The 21,469-nt window shown below is 48.5% G+C and overlaps 1 protein-coding gene across 4 annotated transcripts in view; it reads right to left on the reverse strand.

Annotated features, from left to right (window-relative positions):
* Positions 1–18,623, reverse strand: part of SCAP (SREBF chaperone) — a 74,723-nt gene extending 56,100 nt beyond the window's left edge. For 2 of the 4 annotated variants that reach the window (XM_062200737.1, XM_062200734.1), the window contains exon 1: positions 18,398–18,504. The gene's annotated coding sequence lies outside the window, so the exon portion shown is untranslated. Of the gene's footprint in view, positions 1–18,397; positions 18,505–18,549 lie in introns of those variants that run through there. The other 2 variants (XM_062200735.1, XM_062200736.1) reach the window with 2 other exon arrangements.
* Between the last annotated feature and the right edge of the window lie 2,846 nt (positions 18,624–21,469).

Here is a 21,469-nt window from a genome sequence, read left to right on the forward strand (position 1 = left end):
AGGAGCAGCCAGGACTAGAACCGGCGCCCATCTGGGATGCCGGCACTTCAGGCCAGGGCTTTCACCTGCTGTGCCACAGCACCGGCCCCATGAAAATAAATTAAAAAAAAAAAAATTGTTTTAGGCTGGCACCGCGGCTCAATAGGCTAATCCTCCATCTCCAGCGCCGGCACACTGGGTTCTAGTCCCGGTTGGGGCGCCAGATTCTGTCCCGGTTGCTCCTCTTCCAGTCCAGCTCTCTGCTGTGGCCCGGGAGTGCAGTGGAGGATGGCCCAAGTCTTTGGGCCCTGCACCCGCATGGAGACCAGGAGAAGCACCTGGCTCCTGGCTCCTGGCTCCGGATCAGCGCGGTGCGCCAGCCACAGTGCACCAGCCGCAGCGGCCATTGAGGGGTGAACCAACGGAAAAGGAAGACCTTTCTCTCTGTCTCTCTCTCTCTCACTGTCCACTCTGTCAAAAAAAAAAATTTTTTTTTTTTTTTTTTTTTTTAAGTAAAAGCCAAACTAATTATCAGTCCCTACAAAATCTGGCCCCTACTATTTTTTAGACCTTCCTTCCCAGGCTCCAACTACATAAGAAGGATTTCCTTCCATCCCTTGAACAAGTGAAGACTGTATCCTACATTTAGGTTTCTGGACTACCCATTCTGCTGCAAAGCTTTCCTCCAGATTTTATATGACTGCCACCATCTCATCTCTCAGGTCTCAGAAAGGCCTGTCCCAAGGCAAGCTAAAACTCTCCTCTACCACTACCCAGGCAATCTCTATCCCATTCAAAATAATATCAAATGCTTAAGCAGGTTCGTGGTATGCCAACTCCTCTTCCTACTGCTTTCATCCACTTTGTTTTCCCCCATACTTTTCACTAAATTGTTATTTATTTATTCTGTGTGTCGTCCCATTCCCTGTGGGACATTAGCTTGTTGAGAGCAGGGACGGTCTTACTCATTTCTGAAGCCCCAGTACTTTGAACAGTGTCTGGTATATACGACGAAATCAGAATTTGTTTACTGATTAGAAGTTGAAAAAAAAGGTAGATTTAAAAAATGTATCTCTAACGATAAAATGGGATTTATTCTTAGAATGCAAGAATGTTCAACCAACAAGAATTAATTATGGGGGCCAGTTCTAGTCCTGGCTGCTCCACTTCCAATCCAGCTCTCTGCTATGGCCTGGAAAAGCAGAAGATGGCCCAAGTCCTTGGGTCCCTGCACGTGCATGGGAGACCCTGGCTCCTAGCTTCGGATCAGCACAGCTCTGGCCATTGCGGCCATCTGGGGAGTGAACCATCGGACGGAAGACCTTTTTCTCTCTCTGCCTCTCCTCTCTCTGTGTTCCTCTTTCAGATAAATAAATAATCTTTTAAAAAAGAAAAAAGAAAAAAAAAACAAGAACTAATTAGGGCCCCGGCACTGTGACGTAGTGGTAAAGCTGCCACCTTTAGTGCCAACATCCAATACAGGCGCCAGTTGGAGTCCTGGCTGCTCTACTTCCAATCCAACTCTCTGCTATGGCCCGGGAAAGCAGTAGAAGCTGCCGCAAGTGCTTGGACCCCTGCACCTGCATGGGACTCCCAGAAGAAACTCCTGGCTCCTGGCTTTGGATAGGCACAGCTCTGGCCATTGTGGACATCTGGGGAGTGAACCAGCGGATGAAAGACCTCTCTCTCTCTCTCTCTCTGCATAACTCTGCCTTTCAAATAAATAAATCAACCAATCTTAAAAAAAATTAATTAATGTGACATACAACATTAATAAAGGAAAAAATGCACAATGATCATCTCATTGATGCATAAAAAGTATATGACCAAATGCAATACCTCTGGAGCACATGTTAAGCCTAGCAGTTAAGATGCCAAGTGAGATACCTGGATCCCACATCAGAGTACCTGGGTTTAATCACCAGCTCTAGCTCATCTCTGGTTTTGTTACTGCAGACCTCTGCAGGCAGCTCAAGTAACTGGTTTCCTGCCACCCATGTGGAAGACCTGGATTGAGTTCTCAGATTCACTTCTGCCCAGTTCAACCCAGCCCCAGCTGTTGCAGGTATTTCAGGAATCAATCTGTAGATAAGAGTTATTTCTCTCAAATAAGTAAAAATTTTAAAATGTTTAAATATTCAACATTATTTTTTAAACTTTTATTTTCATCTATTTGAAAAGCTAGTGAGGGCTGGCACTGTGATAAGGCAAGTTGGGTTGCCGCCTGAGATGCTGGCATTCCATATGGACACCTGTTCATGTCACAGCTGCTCTACTTCCAATCCAGCTCCCTGTTAATGCACCTGGGAAGGCAGCAGAAGACAGCCTAAGTCTTTGGGCTCCCAGACCCACATGGGAGACCACGATGAGGCTCCTGGTTCCTGGCAGAGACCTGGCCATTGCAGCTATCTGGGGAGTGAACCAGTGGATTGGAAGATCTCCTTCCCTCCCTCCCTCTAATTCTACCTTTCAAATAATTAACAGAAATTAAAAAAAAAAGAAGAAGAAGAAGAAGAAGAAAAGAAAAGAAAAGAAAAGAAAAGAAAAGAAAAGAAAAGAAAAGAAAAGAAAAGAAAAGAAAAGAAAAGAAAAGCTGAGTGACGGGCAGGGCTGGGGTGGAGGGGCCTTTTTCTATCTGCTGGTTTATTCCCCAAATGCCTGCAATAGCTGAGGCTGGGTTGAGCCAAAACAGGAACACAGAGCTCCACCTGAGTATCCCATGCACATAGCAAGGGCCCAAGCACTTAAGTCGTCACCCACTGCCTCCCAAGATGCATCAGCAGAGAGCCACATACAAAGTAAAGCACCTAGAACTTGATCCCAGGAATTCTGATATGGGACACAGGCATCCCAAGTGGCAGTTTAATCTGCTGCACCACATGCTTTTTTACTTTCATTATTTTTTTCAGCAGCAGAGAGACACATGCCCATATGGCCAGGGGACTGAAGCTAGGAACCAGAAAGTCAATCCAGTTTCCCGTGTAGGTGGCAGGAACTCAACTACCTGAGTCATCACCACTGCCTCCCTTGTGCACATCAGCCAGAAATGGGAATCAGTAGCTCACAGCAGGGATCAAACCCGGTTACTACAGTGTGGAATGTGGGCATCCTAATCCACATCTTAACCACTAAGCCAAATGATGGTCTCTCAACTCTTTCTTGGTTTAAAAAAAAAAAAAGACACTAGATAAACTAGGAATAAAAAGACGCTTCCTCAACATGATAAAGGCTACATATGAAGAACTAACAGCTAACATCACACTCAATGGTGGAAGACAGAAACTCTTTCTACTAAGATCAGGAACAAGACAGGATGCCCACTTTTGCAACTCTTGCTTAGCACATTATTGAAAAGCTCAAGCCAGAGTAATAATGCAAGAACCTTCTCCCCTTCCTCATTTACCTTTTCTCCCCAGGCACTCCAATTGGAAATCGAGAAGTAGAATTGTCTCTGTTCCCAGGCCTTGTATGCCGAGAACCCTAAAGATTCCATACACACATACAAGAAAAATCTGTTAGACTACTCAACAAATTCAACAAAATTGAGGATGAACATACAAAAATGAGTAGCAACTTCTATAAACAATGAAGAGTTTAAGAATATTAAGAAAATATTCCATTTAAATAGCATCAGAAAAATAAAATACTTATGAATAAATTTAACCGAGGACAGGCAAACTGAATTTAAACTGAAACTACAAGAAATTGTTGAAAGAAATTAAACGCATTTAAGAACAGTAGTTGTGGTATAGTGGGTTAAGCCGCCACCTGCAGCATTGGCACCCCATACGGGTGCCAGTTTGAGTCTCAGCTGCTCCACTTCTGATCTAGCTACCTGCTAATGCACCTGGGAAAGCAGCGGAAGATGGCCCAAGTGCTTGGGCCCCTGCATCCATGTGGGAGACTCAGATGAAGCTCCTGGCCCAGCCTTGGCCGTTGAAGCCATCTGGGGAGTGAACCAGCAGATGGAAGATCTCTGTCTCTTCCCCTCTCTAACTCTCCCTTTCAAATAAATAAAAAGAAATCTAAAAAGAAATTAAACACATAAAAAGTAGAAAGAAATTCCTGGATTGGAAGACTCAATATATTTAAATGCAAACCAGTCTACAGGTTTAATAAAATTCCTAGCAAAATTCCAACTACATTTTTTGCAGAAATAGAAGTCTATCCTAAAATTTATATGGATCCCAAACAGTCAAAACAAAAACTAAGCTTAAGGCACACTTCCTGTTTTCAAAATACTACACAACTGCAGTAAATCGAAACACCATTGTATTGGAATGAGGACAATTATATGGAGCAACAGAATAGAAAATCCAGAAATAAACCTTCACAAATACAACCAACTGATTTTTTTTCAAAGTTGCCAAGACCATTCAATGTGAAAAGGACAGGTTCTTCAACAAATACTACTGAAAAACTAGGTGGTATGCAACAAAGCGAAATTTGATCCTTAACATATACACAAAAGTTAACTCAATATGGATCAAAGAAACAAGAAGAGCTCAAACTATACAGTCCGTAGAACTCCTGAGTGAAAGCCTTCGTGATGCTGGATTTGGCATGGATTTCTTGGATATGACATCAGAAGCACAGGCAACAAAAGAACAAAACAGACAAATTGGACTTCATAAAAATTAAAGTCTTTGTGCACCAAAGGGCACTCTCAAGAGTGCAAACACAAAAAAACAGGAGAAAATAGTTGCAAATTAGCTAACATGGGCTTAATATCCATAATATAAAAAACTCCCAACAACTGAACAAAGTCAAACTAATTCAGAAATGAATAAAGGACTTGAACGGGCATTTCTCTAAGGTATACAAATGGTCAATACACTCAGGACTCATCTGGGGAAGCATGGCCAACTTCTCCAAGAGAATCCCCTCTCTGATCCCTATCCTGGTAGGGATCAGCACGGTGGCTGGAGTGGCGGGAGTTGCTACAGGCACAACAGGGGCAGTATCAGCAAACAATATGTATACTAGCCTCTCCTCCGAACTGTCTGGTCTTCAAACCCAGATAGCAGCCTCCCTCTTCACTCTCCAAAATCCGATCTACTCTTTGGCTACAGTTGTTCACCAAAACAGATGAGTATTAGACATGCTAACTGCCACTCAGGGAGGTATCTATGCCATGCTCCAGGAAGAACGCTGTTTCTGGGTCAATCAGACTGGACAGGTACAAACCTAAATTCATACTTTCCTGGACAAAGCCAAACAGCTCCAGGACCAGACCAAGCAGGGCTGGGATTTCTGGCCTGACATCTGGTCATGGAAATCCTGGCTATTTCCTCTCTTGGCCCTATAACTTCTGTAATCTTGCTGCTTCTCTTTGGACCGTGTGTTTTTAATGCCATTCTTCATTTTATCTCCAACAGAATAAAAGCTGTCGAACTTCAAATGGTCATCAGACAAGGCTTCCAGCCCATTCCATCGGACGACCTGAGCAGCCCTCTGGACCAAGCAGGACAGTCTTTCAAGGCCACTGTCACACACCATAGGATAGATAGCAAGAAGAAATACCCATATCCATCTGTCAGCTTTGAAGTAGCTACAGAAGCCAAAACTCCATCCATTTATCCCAAAAAGAATTATGGGTATTCCTCTTGAGGTGGGAATGTCAGGTAGGAAGTCAGAAATTAGCTTATGTGTGTGTGACAAAGGCTTAAGGCACTGACATCCAGGTCCAGCATCCGCATTTCAAAGTCATCCCAATAACCTTCCAGGTGTAGCCCAGTATCTGCACTTCAGAATCCTGCCCCTTCTACCAGGCTTCCCCCTGTCTGATAACTTCAGGGGGGAAACTCAGAAAGGAATTTTTCATATTTACACCCAAAAAGTCCTTTGTTCCAGGAGGAGAAGAGGCAGGAAGGCAAGACCCATCCCCTTAAAAAACCAGCAACCGGACTGTGTGCTCAGGCCTTTGCCTCTCTGCTGAGCCGCCTGCCCGGCCTGCCCAAGTATATTCTCTCCACTCAACCATGTAACCTCGTTCTCCCCTAATCTGAGCAACTGGGCACTCTCTCTCAGATCCTGTCTGGAGAGGTGCCCATCCATTCTTATGGATGTCCCTACCCTAATAAACCTTGCTATGTTGCTTTCAAAAAAAAAAAAAAAAAAAAGGTCAATACATCTGAAAAGATGCTCAATAGGGCCAGCACTGTAGCGGGTAAAGCTGCCACCTATGGCACTGGCATCCATTCAAATCCTAGCTGCTTCTCTTCCAATCTAGCTCTCTGCTTATGGCCTGGAAAGCAGTAGAAGATGCCCTGCACCCGCAAGGGAGACCCAGAAGAAGCTCCTGGCTTCAGATTGGGGCTGTTGTGGCCATTTGGCGAGTGAACCAGCATATGGAAGATCTCTATCTATGTCTCTCCCTCTGTCTGTAACTCTGCCTCTCAAATAAATAAATAAATCTGTTGGGGACGGTGCTGTGGTGTAGCAGGTAAAGCTGCCACATGCAGTGCCGCCATCCCATATGGGCACCAGTTTGTGTCCCAGCTGCTCCACTTCTGATCCAGCTCCCTGCTATGGCCTGAGAAGGTAGTAGAATATGGTCCAAGTCCTTGGGTCCCTGTACCTGCATGGGAAGACCTGGAGGAAGCTCCTGGCTCCTGGCTTCAGATCGGCACAGCCCCGGCCACTGCTGATGGTCTGGGAAAGCAGTGGAAGATGGCCCAAGTCCTTGGGCCCCTGCACCCACATAGGATATCTGGAAGAAGCTCCTGGGTTCAGGTTGGCACAGATCTGGCTGTTGCAGCCAACTGGGGAGAGAACCAGCAGACCAAAGACCTCTCTCTCTGCCTCTCTTTCTCTCTGTAACTCCGACTTTCAAATAAATATTTTAAAAATAATAAATAAATTGGCCGGCGCCGCGGCTCACTAGGCTAATCCTCCGCCTAGCGGCGCTGGCACACCAGGTTCTAGTCCCGGTCGGGGCACCGATCCTGTCCCGGTTGCCCCTCTTCCAGGCCAGCTCTCTGCTGTGGCCAGGGATGCAGTGGAGGATGGCCCAAGTCCTTGGGCCCTGCACCCCATGGGAGACCAGGAGAAGCACCTGGCTCCTGCCATCGGATCAGCGCGGTGCGCTGGCCGCAGCGCGCTACCGCGACGGCCATTGGAGGGTGAACCAACGGCAAAAGGAAGACCTTTCTGTCTCTCTCTCTCACTGTCCACTCTGCCTGTCAAAAAAAAAAAATAATAATAATAATAATAAATAAATAAATCTTTGAAAAAAAGATGCTCAATGAACATCACTAGTCATTAGGAAAATGCAAATCAAAACCATGAGATACTACTTCATACCCATACAAAACAAAAAACAAAAAAATAACAAATGTTCCTGAGAAGACAAATCAGCACTCTTTAAAAAATAATTTACTTATTTGAAAGGCAGAAATACAGAGAGAAGGAGAGACAGAGAGAGAGAGAGAGAGAGAGTCTTCCAACTGCTGGTTAACTCCCCAGATGGCCCTAACGGCCAGGGTTGGGTCAGGCCAAAGCCAACAGCTTCTTCTGGGTCTCCCATGTGAGTGCAGGGACCCAAGTACATGGACTATCTTCTGCTGCTTTCCTAGGCACATTAGCAGGGAGCTGGATTGGAAGAGGAGCAGCTAGGACTTGAACTGGTGTCCATATGGGATAATGGTGCCGCAGGCCACAATCTAACCTGCTATGCCACAGCACCAGATTCCAGACTGTTACTCTGGTGCATTACTGATGAGAATATAAAATGCTGGCCGGCGCCGCGGCTCACTAGGCTAATCCTCCACCTTGCGGCGCCGGCACACCGGGTTCTAGTCCCGGTCGGGGCACCGATCCTGTCCCGGTTGCCCCTCTTCCAGGCCAGCTCTCTGCTGTGGCCAGGGAGTGCAGTGGAGGATGGCCCAAGTCCTTGGGCCCTGCACCCCATGGGAGACCAGGAGAAGCACCTAGCTCCTGCCATCGGATCAGCGTGGTGCGCTGGACGCAGCGCGCTACCGCGGCAGCCATTGGAGGGTGAACCAACGGCAAAAAAAAAGGAAGACCTTTCTCTCTGTCTCTCTCTCTCACTGTCCACTCTGCCTGTCAAAAAAAAAAAAAAAAAAAGAATATAAAATGCTACGGACACTATGAAAAAGTTTGGCAATTCCTCAAAAAGTTAAACATACAATTGTTACATATTCCAGCAATTCCTCTAAGTATAAATCCAAAATATTGAATGCAGGAATTTGAACAGATAGCTGTACACCCATGCTCATGACAGTATTATTCCCAACAGGAAGAAGGTGGAACCAGCCCAAATGTTCACTGACAGATGAACAGATAAACAAAAGTGGAATGAAGGTACGCCAACTTTGTGGAAAATGGAATTAGGAAGTAAGTTTATTCTGGTGCAAAAAACGTTCAAATATATGCACATGCAGAGTCTTCAAAAGTTCACTGAAAAAACATATTATGAAAAACCATGCATGGGCCGGCGCCGTGGCTTAACAGGCTAATCCTCCGCCTTGCGGTGCTGGCACACCAGGTTCTAGTCTCGGTTGGGGCACCGGATTCTATCTCGGCTCCCCCTCTTCCAGGCCAGCTCTCTGCTATGGCCCGGGAAGGCAGTGGAGGATGGCCCAAGTGCCTGGGCCCTGCACCCGCATGGGAGACCAGGAGAAGCACCTGGCTCCTGGCTTTGGATCAGCGAGATGCGCCGGCCGCGGCAGCCATTGGAGGGTGAACCAACGGCAAAAAAAAAGGAAGACCTTTCTCTCTGTCTTTCTCTCTCTCACTATCCACTCTGCCTGTCAAAACAAACAAACAAACAAACAAACAAACCATGCATGGATTTTAAAATGTTTGCACTGGGGGGCCAGCGCTGTGGCGCAGTGGGTTAACACCCTGGCCTGAAGCGCCAGCATCCCATCTGGGCGCCCGTTCAAGACCTGGCTGGTCCTCTTCTGATTCAGCTCTCTGCTATGGCCTGGGAAGGCAGTAGAAGATGGCTCAAGTGCCTGGGCCCCTGCACCCAAGTGAGAGTCACAGAAGCAGCTCCTGGCTCTGGATCAGCACAGCTCCGGCTGTTGCGGCCAACTGAGGAGTGAACCATCGGATGGAAGCTCGCTCTCTCTCTCTCTCTGTAACTCTTTCAAATAAATTAAAAAAAAAAAAGTATGTACAAAAACAAACTTTTTTATTTTTCTCATGGCAATGTGTTACTAATTCAATGTAGTTCACAGATACTAAGCTCCCTCCCTTGCCAAACTGACCTTTTAATTCAATTTTCCCACAAATTTTTGAAGTACCTCCTATTCACAACAGAATATTTCTCAGCCTGAAAAAGGAATGAAACTGCTGCATTCTAAGATATGGATAAAAATATTATTATGTTAGGCAAAATACATCAGACACAAAAGGACAAATACAGTAAGAGTCCTCTCCTAGGAGGTCCTCAGTCTCGGCAAATTCATAGAAAGTAGAATAGAGGGTGCCAAGGGCTAGGGGCGGAGAAATGAGGAGTTGTTTAGTGGCCACAGAGTTTGAAATGATGAAAAAGTTTTGGAAATGGACAGTGATGATGCTGCACAACATTGTGAATATATTTAATGTCACTGAACATGCACTTAAAATGGTTAAAACAGTTAAGTTTCATGCTGTGCATATTCTTCCACAACTCAAAAACAATCACCAAATAACTGAAAAGGAAAAATAAAGAGTAGGATACAGAGGAAACAGAATGTCTCTGAGGGGCCGGGGCTGTGGGGCAGAGGGCTGAGCCCCTGTCTGCAGCATTGACATCCCATATGGGCACCATTCTGAGTCCCGGCTGCCCCACTTCCGATCCCTGTTACTGTGCCTGAGAAAAGCAGCAGAGGATGGCCTAAGTGTTTGGGCCCCTGAACCCTTGTGGGAGATCCGGATGAAGCTCTTGGTTCCTGGGTTCAGCCTGGCACAGCTTGGTCACTGCAGCCATCTGGAGAATGAACTAGCACTTGGAAGATCTCTCTTCTGTCTCTCCCTCTTAACTCTGACTTTCAAATGGATGAATAAATCTTAAAAAAAAAAAAAAAAGAACGTCCCTGAGTTAATGAGCAAATGACAGGTGTAATCTTGTGATTGGTACACAAAGGCTTACACACTCCAACCTGTGTATATTTGAATTTTATTATAGTAGCCATTAATAAACAGGAAATCTTTTTTATTTTTTAAAAAGGATTTACTTATTTGAAAGTCTGAGCTACAGATAGAGAGGGAGAGACAGAGAGGTCTTCCATCTGCTGGTTTACTCTCCAGATAGTCGCAATGCCCAGGGATGGACCAGGCCAAAGCAGGAGCCAGGAATGTCATCTGGGTCTCACATGTGGGTAGCAGGGGCCCAAGTACTTCAGCCACCTCACACTGCTTTTCCAAAGCTATTTGCAAGGAACTGGATACAAAGTGGGGAGCCTGGACATGAATCTGCACCCTTATAGGATACCAGCATCACAGGTGGCTGCTTAACCCACTGTACCACAACACTGGCCCCAAAGAAGTTTTTTAAAATGTGCAAAGCTTTTTAAAAATTTATTATCTTACAAAATTTAGCAAGAATGAGTAAACAGGAGGAGACAGAGGATGGCCAGGCTCAGGGGGATTCAACCGAATAAAAATAAAAGGAGTTGGCCAGCATTGTGGCAGAGCACATAAAGCTGGCACCCATAATACCAGTATCCAATATGGGCATCAGTTTGTGCCCCAGCTGCACCACTTCCAATCTAACTACCTGCTAATGGCCCGAGAAAAACTGCAGAGGATGGTCCAAGTGACTGGGCCCTTGCTACCCATGTGAGAGAACTGGAGGAAGTTTCTGGCTCCTGGCTTCAGCCTAGTCCAGTCCCAGCCACTGTGGCCATCTGTCGTTCTCTCTGTAACTCTTCCTTTCAAATAAACAAATAATTTTTACAAAAGAATAAGAAACAAAAATTTGGCTACAAAAACATAACCATAATAATGTTTAGAGATGGGTATCTGCAAAGGTACCTTTGTACCTCTTGTAGACAACTCTTCTATACAAAAGGCCTAAGAAATGATTGAAAGGATGTAAAGTTAGGATTGTTCAAGAGGACTAATTTTGTAACATTTGAGGAAAAAAATTAAAACCTGGCACCTGAGGGGGAAAAAAAATAACGTTTGGAATAGGAAGAAAACTTGTTGCAAATTTTATGTAAAACCTCAGACAATGTGCAAAATACCTGGTCTTTACAAACCACACTATAATCCAGAAGTGAGGTTAATACAGAAAGATAAGCCAGAGAACCCTGGACAGGAACCAACCCTGAGCTTCCCTGTGACCAAGGAATAGAGGGAAACATCAACCACACAGTTCACAGTATACTTCAGACAAAATCAAATCACTGGCTTAGAATAAGCTCAGCCACTCTAGCCTTCTAGGCGCCTGACTTGAAGGAAATGTCTCAGCCTCAGAGAATTCCTTGGGAGTTTCTTATAAAAACTACAATACAGGGGCAGGCGCTGTGGCCTGGTGAGATACACCATACACAGTGGGATGCTGGCTCATGTCCCAGCAGCTCCTCTTCCGATCCAGCTCTCTGCTATGGCCTGGGAAGGCACTGGAAGACGACCCAGGTCCTTGGACCCCTGCACCTACGTTGGAGGCCCAGAAGAAGCTCCTGGCTCCTGGCTTTGGATTGGCTCAGCTCTGGCCACTGTGACCATTTTGGGAGTGAACTAGTGGATGGAAGACCTTTCTCTCTGTCTCGCCCTCTCTCTGTCTGTAACTCTATCTCTCAAATAAATAAAATCTTCAAAAAAAAAAAATGCTATACAAGTTATGGGACCATGCAAAGTGGCTGGAGTAAAACCTATCAGAAGAGGGGCTAGAATTTCTCCACTTCTTCAAGATCTGGCTTCACAAAGACAAAACACCACATGTCTGCAGCAGGTGCAACTGAAGCATCTTCCAGCAGAGCTCCCGGGATGTTCCTTCTCACTGCTGTGCTCAGGACAGTCTGCCTAAGTCAAGATCACTCTCTCTGGTAACACAAAGCAAATCCAACACTCTTTGCTGCCTGCTAAAGGTAGGTCTTTTTAAAATATTTTTTAAAAAATTAAGATTTACTTATTTATTTGAAAGACAGAGTTAGAGAGACAGAGGGAGAGACATGAGAGAGATCTTCTATCTGCTGGTTCACACCCTATATGGCTGCAAACAGCCAGAGCTGGGCTGCTCATCTGAAGCCAGGAACTTCTTCTGGGTCTCCCACATCAGTGCTGAGGCCCGAGTACTTGGGTCACCTTTTGCTGCTTTCCCAGGCATGTTAGCAGGGCGCTGGATCAAAAGTAGAGCAGCCAGAACGCAAACTGGTGCCCATATAGGATGCCAGCACTGCAGACAGTGGCTTTACCCGCTAGGCCAGCCCCTAAAAATATATTCGTAAGGCAGAGTAACTGAGAGGAACAACACAAAGAATCAGAGAAACACACATACAGTTATCTTCCTTCCATCTACTGGTTCACTCTCCAAATGCCTACACCAGCCAGAGTCGGGCCAGGCCAAAGACAGGAGCCCAGAACTCTGATCTGGGACCCCACTGAGTGGTACGGACTCAAGTACTTGAGCAATCTTCAGTTGTTACCCAGGCGCATTAGCAGGCAGCTAGATCAGCAGTGAAGGACCCAGGACTCTGATATGACATAACAGCCTAACCCACCTGTGCCCCAACATTAGCCCCTAAAGACAGGTCTTGATTTTTCTAATAGTCACTGTCACTGGGAGGGTCACACATGCACGTCACTGAAAAACTCAACCAAGGTTCAAACCTGAAAGAAAGGACCCGCTCACAACATGGAGATGAGGGGGCATGCACCTGACTTGTCAGAGGGAAAAAGGGTTGGACAGATGAGCATGGGACAGATCAGGAGAGCAGGGAGCTACTGATCACAGAGACATGGAGACCTGTGTGATAGGACAGTTTTCTGAAAGGTAAAACCCAAGCCCACAACCAAATGCTAAAAATCTGGTACAGCAAAGCTGCTCAAAGGAGAAACTTATTGGACAACATAAACAATATCTTGTTTTTAAAAATATTGCTGAATGTGCTCGCTTCGGCAGCACATATACTAAAAATATTGCTGAAGAGGGTCAGTACGTACTATGGTGTGGTGGGTAAAGCCACCACCTACAGTGCCAGCGTCCCACACGGGGTGCCAGTTTGAGTCTCAGCTGCTCCACTTCCAATCCACTCTTTTTATGGCCTGGGAAGTGGAGGATGGCCCAAGTGCTTGGGCCCAGGCACCCACATGGGAGACCTGGAGCAAGCTCCTGGCTCCTGACTTTGGATCAGCCCAGCTCTGGCTGTTGCAGCCATTTGGGGAGTGAACCAGCAGAAGGAAGACCTTTCTCTCTGTCTCTCCCTCTGCCTCTCTGTAACTCTACCTTTCAAATAAATAAATAAATCTTAAAAAAAAAAAATGTTGATGCAAAGGAGGCATTGGGCTGTGCAGCTAAGGCCAGCTGGGGTGCCAACATCCCATAATAGAGTGCTTGGGTTCAGGACCTGGCTCTGCTCCTGATTCCAGCACACTGGGAGGCAGCAGGTGATAGGTCAAGTAGCTGGGTCCCTCCCACCCATGTGGAGGTCCTAGATTGAGTTCCTGGCTCCCTGCTTTAGCCTGGCCATTATGGGTATCTGAGGACTGAATCAGAGAATGAGCGCTCTCTCTCTCTCTTTGGGGAGGAAAGAAAGAAGGTTACTGCTGAGTAGTTTTTCATCTAAGATGTTCACAGGAAAATGTAGAAAATGGATACAAAATGGTATGATCCCATTATACAGAAAGTAAATGAGAAGCCAGCTGTTACCAATGGGGGTTACAGATAATTGAAACTTCAGTTTTTTTATTTTTTTGAGCTTCCTATTTTCTTCCACATGGAAGACTTGTATTAAAAAAACAAGCAAACTAATTCTGTAAGAAGTTTAGAAACATGAGATGGCAGGAAAAAATGGAAATAGTACTATAACTGAGAACGCAACATTAATTACGCAGTCATCCAAAAGAAGGAAGGAAACTAGCTAAAAACAAAAGTCAATTATGTACGTGGCAAAGCTATACTATAAAACTGACTGATGCTGATAGGATTCAGCAGGAAACGTGCTGTAAGCACTGGCATCGTGCTCTGGCTTAACTGCATTTGTATGGAGTGCTCAGAGCCTGGTCCCCAGGCCAGCAGCAGCTGCTGCTGCTCTTGGAAACTTGAAATTGACACCTGTTGTCAGACCTCTCACCTACACACAATCAGTGTCTAAGGGTGGGAGTAAAACAAACCACCCAGGTGATTTTGATTCATGCTGAAGTTTGAGAACCACTGATCCAGCGAATGGTGTCTCCCAAGTAAAAAGAGCTTATCTACTTGGGAATGTCTCCTGCTCAAAACCAGTCTGCTGTTTTAATTCAAACTCCTGCACAAAAACTAACCTATTCAATTGTGAAATGATAAGCTGGAAAATGATAGATATTTTTAATTAAGTAGAATTCTGGAACTGCTCATTTTGAGATGATGTATCAACAGCTGCAGTGGAATGAACTGAAAAAAAGTTAAGAGTGGTGCATAAAAATAACAGGGGCTGGCGCCGTGGCTTAACAGGCTAATCCTCCGCCTTGCGGCGCTGGCACTCTGGGTTCTGGTCCCGGTCGGGGCGCCGGATTCTATCCCGGTTGCCCCTCTTCCAGGCCAGCTCTCTGCTATGGCCCGGGAAAGCAGTGGAGGATGGCCCAAGTGCTTGGGCCCTGCACCCGCATGGGAGACCAGGAGAAGCACCTGGCTCCTGGCTTCGGATCAGCGCAGTGCGCCGGCCGCAGTGGCCATTGGAGGGTGAACCAACGGCAAAAAGGAAGACCTTTCTCTCAGTCTCTCTCTCTCACTATCCACTCTGCCTGTAAAAAAACAAACAAACAAAACAAAACAAAAAAAAAACAGGGAATTAATGTATCAGAATTTCAATATTTATAAGATTTGAAAATACTCGGGGAAAACCATATATGCAACTATCACAACTATCGGATTTGTGTGAATGATTATCTGAGTCCTCTGGCCTCCAATTCAATTAACATGCTTACAATAGGAAGGGTCCAGCAAGGGACATTATGACACAGCGTGTTAACCTAACAGTGACACTGAGTCTCTGCTGCTCCATTTCTGATCCAGCTCCCCACCACTGCACCTGGGAAGGCAACAATGAGGGCCCAACTGCCTGGGCCCCTACACTCGCGTGGGCGATCTGGATGGAGTTCCAGCCTCCTGGCTTCAGCCTCGCCCCGCCCTGACTGTTGTGAGCATTTGGTTAAAGAACCAGCAGATGGAATCTCCCTCTCCCCCTCGCTTGTGGTCTCTCCCTCCCAAATAATAAATAAAAATTCTTTTAAATAAAGAACTGGGGGATGATGCTGTGGGTGTAGCGAGTAAAGCTGCCACCTGCAGTGCTGGCATTCCATATGGGTCCTGGCTGTTCCACTTCTGATCCAGCTCCCTGCAAGTGCTGGAAAACAGTAGAGTGCAGCCTAAGTCCTGGGGGCCCTGCACCACGCGGGAGACCCGGAAAAACCTCCTGGTTCCTGGCTTCGGATGGGCCCAGCTCCCACAGTTGCAGCAATTTGGGGAGTGTGAACCAGTAGATGGAAGATCTCTCTCTCTCTCTCTGCCTCTTCCTCTCTGTAACTCTGCCTTTCAAATAAATAAATCTTTTTTTTAAAAAATTAAATAAATAAAAAGGAGGTCCAAACAAAGTTTAACTTCTAAGGGGCCAGCACTGTGGCATAGTAAGACTAAGCCTCTGCCTGTGGCACCAGCATCCCATATGGGCGCCGGTTCATGTCCCAGCTGCTCCACTTCTGATCCAGCTCTCTGCTATGGCCTGGGAAAGCAATGGAAGATGGTCTAAGTGCTTGGACGCCTGCACCCACGTGAGAGACCCAGAGGAATCTCTTGGCTCCTGGCTTCAGATCAGCACAGCTGCGGCCGTTGCGGCCATTTTGGGAATAAACCAGCAGATGGGAGACCTTTCTCTCTGTCTCTCCCTAACTCTACCTCTCAAATAAATAAAATCTTTAAAAAAAAAAAAAAGTTTAAATTTCTAATCTTGTCTAAGAGGCTATCTAGTCTCCATAGGTTTAAATTTAAGGCTGGTGTCATATTTGACAGTATATATATATATATATATATATATATATCAGTATATAAGACCCTCTTTCATATTTGTGACTGCAATTTTACAAACAATTTGTAATTGGTATTAATATGAAATACCTTTCTTCCTGATTCAGTGTAATTACAATGAACTTAGACTTCTGCTGAGGAACAAACAGATACACAACACTTGTGTATCTTATGCTTTCAGAAAATGCTAAATATCAAAGCCAATGTTCTCCAATGTTTTAATCAATTCCCAACAACAAAAAGTTGAAAACAAACTCAACATCTGTTTATATATAAAGTATACAGGTGTGCTGTGATAATAGAATGTACACTGTAAACTACAGAATGAAAAATGTAAAAGGCTGAGACACAAATGAAGACCAGTTTTAACACCCACCCCCTCACACACACACACACACACACAGACATGCACTCCTAATGCTTGCACACACACCCGCTTTGGTCTCCACTGCAAAGGTCACCTACAATCCAGCAACCCCGCAAGATTCTCCAGCAGTGACCCTGACCTACAGAGTGCCACTATCTGTGACTCAAGTCTGTGACACTGGCTTCCTCCATCGCCCACTGCCTTCTTCATCTGCCAGTGGGTGCAAAAACCGCATACAGGCATGGACTCTGTTGTCAGATCAACCTGGGTTTGCCCACGGGCTCTGCCTCAAACTCACTGGGTGACGACCCAGGGCCAGGTAGGTAAATCTAAATCTCCAGTGTAAAAGGGGTGATAGTGACGTCACCTCATCTGATAGTGCAGATCAAGTGAAACACACCAATACTGGAGCACCCAGCACAGCACCTGCCAGCACAAACCTAGTAACTATGACCCAGAATGATGACTTCCGTTTGCAGAAGTCGGCCCTGAACCCTGCCTGCCTCCTTAGCCAACTCAGGAAGGTAGCAAGTTGCAAGTGGAAGCAACTCAGGAGGCAGAGCCTGGCAGATCTGGTTTGAAGGCTTAATTCACATTTACAAGTAGGGGGGCCCTGGAGCCCCGTTTCTCCAGGAATCCGCTCACCTGCCCGGTGGCAGTGATGACACAAACTATACAAGAGTACGTGTGCACCGAGGCCCACAGCGTGGCTCTCTCGACAGCTCACGTATGACCTCAGACAAACCAAAATTGTGCACCTCTGTTTTCTAGTCACAAACCAGGAGTAAACGTGTTACCACCCTCCTGACAGCAAGCTAACCTAAAGGCGGGGTGGGCGTAGGGGGCTAAACCAGGGATTCTAAAATACACGAGGCCTCTGGAAAGGTGCACAAGAAGAGATTTCACACACCAGATCAAGTCCTAAGCCATAAAAACCAATTCTTTCACCTTCACAGCCAAAAGAGCGAAGGCGGAGATAGTATTTAGAGACTTTCACAGCACGTGCCCAGCGGGAAGGCTGCGAATGCTTGGAACACCTAAAATCTAACCGGGATGAACACGCAGGAAGCAAGATCCAGTCTTCAGTGAGCACGCACGGAGCACACGCCCTGGACGCCCACCGCCCGGTAAGAGCGTCCATCACCAGCACAGCACCAGGGAGGGCACTGACAACCAAACGCCGCAAAGGAACCCACACACAGCTAACGCCACAGAGAGCCTCTTCTGCGTCCCCACACAGGCCCAGGAAGGGAGTCATTAATGGCCAGGCCCTGATGGTCACTGCCCGCCCCCCCAGGCGGAGGCAGCAGCGCCGGCGCCCCCGGGGGACTCGCCGCCCCTGCAGCTCCGCCATCTGCACGACTCTCCGGGCGCTACCGTCACTCTCAGCCCAGGGACGCCCGGGGCACTAAACCCCCCTACAAGTAAACACAAGCCGCGGCAGTGAGCAAAGTTTAGGTCGGAGCAGCCCACACAACGGAAAGCCAAGCAGCCCCCGGGAGAGCAGCGCGGCGGTGCGGCTGCCCGCGTCCCCCCAGGGGCAGCGGTGCGCCGCACTCTCTTCCCAGACCGGACGCACCGCACGTTCCAGAACCGACAGCGGTCCGGGGCGGCTGGACCCCCGAGCGTGCGCGACCCCCTTCTCGGCGGCGGCCCCGGGGACCCGGAGGTGGGCGGGGGCGGGAACGGGCCGGCCCTGCCCGGCCCCTCGCGGGACTGCGGGCTCCCAGGCCCGCACGCACCACTGCTGGACAGCGCCCACGCCCGCGCGCCCCGCACGCCGGCGGCCGCCACCCGGAACTCCCGGGTCCGCGCGGCTGGAGGCCCGAGCCGGGGCCCGCGGGCCGGCGTCGCGAGGACGCGCGCGGCGGTACCTGTGGCGGCGGCGGCGGCTCCTGGTCGGCGGCGGTGGCGGCGACGGGGCGCGACGTGCGCCCCTCCTAGCCCGCGGGCTGGTGCGTGGCGCGCTCCTGGTCTCGCCCGGCCGCCCGGCGCCCGCGCAGCCCGCTGCCCCTTCACCTCTCACCTCCTACCTTTCCCCTCTCGCCCGGCCTCTCTCCACACGCGCTCCCAGCGGCGTGCGCAGCCGCAGTGGCGCCCCGCCCGCTGCTCCCGCTCGCCCCCTGGCGGCTCTGGCGGCGCACTGCGACGCCGGGGGAGGGCCCCGGGTACGCGCCGGGGGTTGTGACGGCGCGCTGGGGAGAGCGGTCGGGAACGCGCGCTCGGGAGAGCGGTCGGGAACGCGCAACAAGATGCCGGCGACCCTGAGAGGCGGCGGAGAGCCGCGAGCCAGGCGGGTCGGAGGAATCGCCTCGGCTTCCTGACTGATCACCGGCACCGAAAGCGGTTCGGGGCGAGCCGGAGGACACGGGCCCGTGTTTGTTAAGCACACAATGCGAGAAGGGTCTGGGGCGACACCGACGTGTGGCCGGGGTCCTCTCCGGGCGGGAGGATCGTGGGCGTTCAGGTTTGTGCCGTTGGGTGACCGGCTTTGAACCGTTTTCTCCGTGCCACGGCCACACTGGATGTTTACTGTGTTGCGTCCCCACCCCAGCCCTCGGAGTGTAGCGGAAAGTGCCAGTGCACAGAGGCGACTTTCCCTGCCCACCATGCTACTGTCACAGTGAAATCACACTCCAGTGGGGTCCACTGGCCTTGGCCTAAAGTGTTAGGACTGCACCCGATGGTCAGCATTGGCTGTTGGCTTATGGTGGAGTCTTTCATTCTATTGCCAAAAGAACTCTCTTGTTTGTACTTAGCAGAAGCAACAGGTGCAGCTGTTAGCAGCACTTGGGATCTGGGCCTCCTAGGCAATGGTTTCACGTGCTGTGGCACAAGTCCCACCTCCAAGGCATCCTTCCCCCCCCTCCCCTCCCCCCCCCCCCCGGCACATTATCGGGGAGCTGGATGGGAAATGGAGCTGCTGGGACTCGAACTGGCACCCAAATGGGATGCTGGCGCTGGTGACAGCGGTTTGACCTGGTGAGCCACAGCATCGGTCCACCCAGAGAATAAAGTGGAATCAGAGGACTCCTGACCTCCAGGCCCTCTGGACCAAAGTCTTCTCTCCAGAGAGGGTCACGAGCCTGTCTTTTAGCAAACTACAAGACAGGGATTGGAAGACTGTCTTGGGAACTGCTGTCACTCTCCTTCCTTACATACAGAAAAGCTGAGAGCCATATGGGGAACAGCCGTGTGCTCTAGAAGCTACAGCTGCAGATGCGTTGCTTAATATCTTGCATTTATCTGAAACATCTTTGCCTTTATTCACCTGTCCATCCATGTCTCTTTTTAAATTTATTTAAAAATCGAGAGACAGACAGACACCCATCATCTGTCTGCTGACTCACTGCTCAAATGGCCAGAACAGCTGAGGCAGGCTGGGCTGAAGCCAGGAGTCAGGAACTCCATCAGGACCTCCCAAGTATGTGAGACTTCATCTGCTGCCATCCACAGTGTGCATTGGCAGGAAGCTGAATTGGAAGCAGAGTTGGGACTCGGACCCAGGCATTTTAATATGGGTGCAGTGTGCCAAGCGCCGTATTCACGGCAGTGCTGAATGCTCTCCCCAATCCATCTTACTGTGGATGCATTTCCAGGTAAGTTGCAGATACCCGATTTTAGTTTTCTTCACTAAATAGGTGCTGATGTTTGAAAGGAAAGGCTACCACAAGACACACCAAACACCAGAGTAAGGGAAAAGGTTTATTGTCCCCGTGCAGGAGAGAACCGCAGCCTGTGCTAGAACAGGTCTTACCTGGCTTTGCAGAGGGAAGGAAGTGGGAGCAGCAAATCCCATTATGGTAGCGGTGGAGCTGACGCTTGTGATTGGACCATTTGATCACCTGACTTCTAATAAGCCAGGCTAGGCTTAGGAAGTCGATACCATTTTACTAACAATGTTATGGTATAGTGGGTAAAGCCACTGCCTACGATGCTGGCATGTCCTGGCTGCTCCACTTCCAATTCAGCTCCCTGCTAATGGCCTGGGAAAAGCAGCGGAAGATGGCACAAGGTTTTGGACCCCTGTCACCCACGTAGGAGACCCTGATGAAGCTCCTGGCTCCTGGATTCAGCCTGAAACAGTGGATGGAAGCTCTCTCTGTTTCTCCCTCTAACTCTGCCTTTCAAATAAATAAATATTAAAAAAAAAAAAAACAATAATTCTCAGTACTGGACCTTCTACCCTGGGCCCATTCTCAAACCTCCTCTCAACTAATCCTCAGAACAATCATGAAAAGTAGAGGCTGAGGCCGGCGCCGTGGCTCAACAGGCTAATCCTCCGCCTTGCGGCGCCAGCACACCGGGTTCTAGTCCCGGTCGGGGTGCCGGATTCTATCCTGGTTGCCCCTCTTCCAGGCCAGCTCTCTGCTATGGCCCGGGAAGGCAGTGGAGGATGGCCCAAGTCCTTGGGCCCTGCACCCGCATGGGAGACCAGGAGAAGCACCTGGCTCCTGGCTTCGGATCAGCGAGATGCGCTGGCCGCAGCGGCCATTGGAGGGTGAACCAACGGCAAAAAAAAGGAAGACCTTTCTCTCTGTGTCTCTCTCTCTCACTATCCACTCTGCCTGTCAAAAAAAAAAGTAGAGGCTGAGTTTACTTTAAAAGACAGAAGCCTGGGGCCGGCGCTGTGGTACAGTGGGTTAACTCCTGGCCTGAAGCACCAGCATCCCATATGAGCACCGGTTCGAGACCTGGCTGCTCACTTCCAAAACAGCTCTCTGCTATGGCCTGGGAAAGCAGTAGAAGATGGCCCAAGTCCTTGGGTCCCTGCGCCCACATAGGAGACCCGGAAGAAGCTCCTGGCTCCCAGCTTTGGATTGGCACAGCTCCGGCTGTTGCGGTCAGTTGGGGAGTGAACCAGCAGACGGAAGACCTTGCTCTCTCTCTCTGCCTCTCCTCACTCTGTGTAACTCTGACTTTCAAATAAATAAATAAATCTTTAA

Source organism: Lepus europaeus, chromosome 9 (assembly GCF_033115175.1).
Source record: "Lepus europaeus isolate LE1 chromosome 9, mLepTim1.pri, whole genome shotgun sequence".
Lineage (NCBI taxonomy): Eukaryota > Metazoa > Chordata > Mammalia > Lagomorpha > Leporidae > Lepus > Lepus europaeus.